A 4862-nucleotide genomic window follows, 5' to 3' on the forward strand; every position below is an offset into this window, starting at 1 on the left:
AGAGAAGGGGGGAATCCTGCAGAATTTACACCATTTTTTTGTTTTATTTTTGTTAATTTATGTTTGTTGTGTTTGATGTTGTTGGTGTTGTATGTTATGAATTGCATGGTTATAGATGAGCCCTGTTATTAATTTTTTTTTTGCTTTGTTTTGCATGCCCTTTTTTGTGTGTGGGGGGGGAGAGGGACAGTTTTGCTGAGGAGAGGTGGAGGACGCTGGGTGCCTGCCGGTGCCGGGAGTTTCATTTAAGAACAGAAATCAGTCTTTATTGGAAGTTTGAAAATTTAGTGACTTTCTACTATTAAGACATGACGCTTCCATTCCGAAAAGATTTGGACAAGTACAAGGATCTTGATGAGGATGAAATTCTTGGCAAGCTATCAGAAGAAGAACTGAAATAACTGGAAACTGTTCTGGATGACCTTGACCCTGAGAATGCACTTTTGCCAGCAGGCTTCCGACAGAAAGACCAGACTGCTAAAAAGGCCTCGGGCACTTTTGACAGAAAGAAACTCCTTGCTTATTTGGAGAAGGAAGCACTGGAACAGGAAGACAGGGAGGATTTTGTTCCTTTTACAGGGGAAAAGAAAGGGAAAATATTTATCCCCAAGCAGAAGCCTGTACAGTCTTTCATGGAAGAAAAAGTGTTTCTTGATCCAGAACTGGAGGAAGCTTTGACAAGTGCCACAGATACAGAACTGTGTGACCTTGCAGCTATCCTGGGAATGCACAACTTGATAACAAACACTCAGTTCTGTGACATAGTAGGAAGTAGTAATGGTGTCAGCAATGAAAGCTTCACAGACATAGTAAAAGGTGAAAGGACGATACCATTTTCAGATGAACCACCAAATCCCACACATGTAGAGGAGAGTTTGCAAAGGATTAAAGATAATGACTCTCGTCTTGTTGAAGTTAATTTGAATAATATAAAGAACATCCCGATTCCAACATTGAAAGAATTTGCTAAAGCTTTGGAAACCAACACCCATGTGAAGAGTTTCAGCCTTGCAGCCACTCGAAGCAATGACCCTGTTGCTGTTGCTTTTGCAGATATGCTGAGAGTGAACAAAAAATTGAAAAGTCTAAATATAGAATCAAATTTCATCACTGGGGTTGGCATTATGGCACTGGTTGATGCACTAAAAGAGAATGAAACCCTGTCAGAGGTCAGAATCGATAACCAGAGGCAGCAGTTGGGAACACCTGTAGAAACGGAAATTGCCAAAATGCTTGAGGAGAACACAAATATCCTTAAATTTGGATACCATTTCACACAACAGGGACCGCGAACCAGGACAGCTGCAGCTATCACAAAAAATAATGATTTGGTTCGCAAGAGAAGGGTTGAAGGAGACAACCAGTAAACCTTGCTGCTTGCCTTTTGTATTTTTGCTATTTGTGTGGCCGCCGTTGCTGTTGTGTGGCACGCACATTGGCAGAACCCTCCTGGCCCCTTGGGCCACTTCCATTACCTGGAGGAGGGATGTATTAGGTCAAAGCAGGGCATTGCGGAAGATATTGTTACGGTTTAGTTAGGCAGTTGGTGTTTTTATTTGCCTTTTAGCTTTGGCTTGTGTAGATTGTAGTATTGATTTTATAAGCTGGGAATGTCCTGCTAATGCCTTCTCTCCTTTTCTTTTTGATTTTAACAAAAGGGGGGAATTGTGGGAATTTGGCAGATGGGTATGTTAGAAGCTGAGTTGTTTAGGCTTCAAGGACGCTGACCTTGGGCTGGTTCTTATCTGCCAACTAGGCAGTAAACAGGATAATAAATTAGAAAGTAGTACAGGATGATAATTACCCTATGAAGTTACAGCTGTGCCTGTGTGTATCTTATTAACCAATTAGCAATTGCATGATTGCCTGTCATAATTGTATATAAGAGCATGCTGGAGAGAAATAAATGACTTTGCTTCCAATCACATTGATTGCTGGGCTCTGTCCGTGCCCGCCTGAGAGGCACTGCGACGCAACAGTGAACTTCCTGCCATTGTCACCCTCGCCATTGCTCTCAGCACGAACATCCCTCTGGCACTGGGCTGAAATCCCCAGGCCCCACCCAGGAAGGGGGATTACACCCTTGTTTTACACCCTTGTCAGCGCCAATCGGATAGATTACATCTCACGAGTCCTTCGTCTCCGCCCTCCGACGCAGCTCATGGAGAGGAACTGGGACAAGAAACGAAAAACTCAACCCCAACCTGCAACACGCTGACAAGTTTGTGGAAGATTTTACAGGCAGTGGGGCCAGATAACCTGAGCCCTGATCTCAGCCGGGGCAGGGACTGTCTCTCCCTGTGTGTCTGGGCAGCGCCTGGCACAACGGGGCCCTGATCTCAGCTGGGGCAGGGACTGTCTCTCCCTGTGTGTCTGGGCAGCACCCGGCACAACAGGTCCTTCATCTTGAGTGCAGGGAAGGGTGTGGGTCTGTGTGCTGTCTGCCATAATCGGAAAGGGGAGGTGATCTTGGTTGATGGGGGCAGGGAGGGAGGTCTAGGTGCTATTGTAATATGGACAGGGGCTGCTCCAGGCACCAGTGATCCAAGCACATGCCTGGGGCGGCAAGCCACAGGGGGGGGGGCAGCCTGCCAGTCGCTGTGAGGTTGGCAGTCAGGCTACCTTCAGCAGCATGCCTGCAGGAGCTCTGGTTGGTAACGCGGATTTGGCGGCAATTCAGCAGTGGGTACGCCAAAGCCGTGGGACCGGCGGACGTCCCGCAGGCATGCCGCCGAATCCGTGTTACCAGCCAGACCTCCCGCGGGCATGCCGCCGAATCCGTGTTACCAGCCAGACCTCCCGCGGGCATGCCGCCGAATCCGTGTTACCAGCCAGACCTCCCGCGGGCATGCCGCCGAATCCGTGTTACCAGCCAGACCTCCCGCGGGCATGCTGCCGAATTCGTGTTACCAGCCAGACCTCCCGTGGCTTGCCGCCCCGGGCACGCGCTTGGGGCAGCAAAATACATAGAGCCGCCCCTGAATATGAAGAATAAATAATTTCTGGGTAACTCCCCGACGGGTGCTCCCTCGGGGCAATGACAGCATTACATTTCCGGGGGTGCTTTGGGGCATGTCTCCCATTTAACCCTTGCAATGCTGCTGCATTTGGAGAGACAACTGGCTCTTGTAAATAAAGTAGACAGAATTCTATCGGTTAGTTGCCAGCATGGCCACCTCCAAAGCTCTGGTACCACCGTGTGGCCGTTTCGTGTCACTGAATTTCAGCACTTTTGTTCACCTCCCCATTCTTACCCTAGAGTTCATTTCTAATGTCAGAGGCGGATTTACAATGAAACACACAGGGGGCCCCAGGGCCGGGCAGCCCAGCACCATCCAGCACCCCCTGCATTGCAGGGTGGGGGGGTGCAGGAGCTGTGGGGGAGAGCAGGGAGGGAGCCGTTTAAGAGCCGTGCAGGAGGTGCGGTGTGCAGTGCGCTCTCCCAGGACTCCTGCTGCAGGCCGGCGCTGGTGGCCAGGTGAGGTGAGGGGCTGGCTGGGGGAGTGCTGTAGGGGAGGTGGGCGCGCTCCCCTGTTGGGGTGTCCGCCTGGGCCTGTCCTGCTGCCCTGCTCCTCTGGATGCCTGGCAGCACAGGTGCAGTTCCGGGCGTGCACTGCTGCTGGCGGCCCCTGGAAAAAGGCCAGGGGAAGGGAGCGGCAGGCCGGGGGGGTCTCAGCTCTCACGTGCTGCTGCCGCTACAGCTCCCTTTGGCAGCGAACAGGAGCAGCGGCGGGGCAGGGACGCGTCCACCAGCCAGCCAGGTAAGGTAACCCGGTGGCTGCGACTGGGATTTCCCCAACCCGGAGCTTTCCCCCCCGCTCTGTGCACTGTCCCTTGCACACACACACCCAAGCCCCTGAGCTGCTCAGGGCAGGGGACTGGGGTGGCGCCCACACACCCAACCGCCTGTCCTGACTCCTGCACCCCCATACAACCCCAGCCCTGACTCCTGCACCCCCTATCCCCACCCTGAACACCAAATGGGAGCTCCTGCCCCCCCATCCCCACCTGCACCCCTTGCACCAAACAGAAGCTGCCCCAGGTAAGCGGTCTGTACCCGAACCCTCTGCCCCAGCCCTGAGCCCCCTCCCACACCCTAATTCCTGGCCAGATCCTGCACCCCCAGCCCGCTCCTGCACCCTATCTCCCTCCCAGACCCCACATCCCAACCCCGAGCCCCCTCCCGCACCCTAACTCCTGGCCAGACCCCGCACCACAATTTTGTTTACATTTTTTTCATAAAGCACTCTCATCCAAAGTGCTTTACAATAGTTCGCTAACGGTACAAATAATATTTGGAAAGATCATTAAGTGGTCCGCCAAGACCCATAGCAATTTTCAACTGGTCTGTGAAAAAAAAAAGTTAGACTATAAAAACAATCAAGGTACTTCACTTTATTTTCATTTACTGCTTATTACTTATAATATAGGAGGAGGATGAAGAAAAACAGAATGAAAAACAGGGATGGGGGAGATAAGAGAGAATGTTGTTTTTCTTGGCTGTGTCCGGGGTGTGTGCGCCAAAAATGAAGCTGAGCACAGGGCCCCACTAACTCTAAATCCACCACTGAGTTTACAGACAAGTTGTAAACAGTCCTCAGATAGTGAGAGAGAGAAGACAGGAGACAAGGAGAAATCTGCATTTCAGGAAACAGAGGTGAGAAGAAACAGCACAGAACTTTTCACCACCAGACATCATGTCACCATCTTTACTGTGAATAAACTTTGCTTTGAGGGGTGTCCTTCAGGAAACAGCAGCTCAAACAGTGACTGGACTATAAAAGTGAGGGGCAAAACACCCCATGTTCCCTCTCCCTACCCAGCTCTCTCTTTTCACCTAAGATGACAAAAGAAAAAGCTGT

The 4862-nt window shown here is 50.9% G+C and overlaps 1 pseudogene; it reads left to right on the forward strand.

Annotated features, from left to right (window-relative positions):
* The first annotated feature begins 234 nt into the window (after positions 1–234).
* Positions 235–1367, forward strand: LOC123345614 (annotated as a pseudogene).
* The last annotated feature ends 3495 nt before the right edge of the window (positions 1368–4862 follow it).

This window comes from Mauremys mutica, chromosome 12 (assembly GCF_020497125.1).
Source record: "Mauremys mutica isolate MM-2020 ecotype Southern chromosome 12, ASM2049712v1, whole genome shotgun sequence".
In the NCBI taxonomy this organism is placed as follows: domain Eukaryota; kingdom Metazoa; phylum Chordata; order Testudines; family Geoemydidae; genus Mauremys; species Mauremys mutica.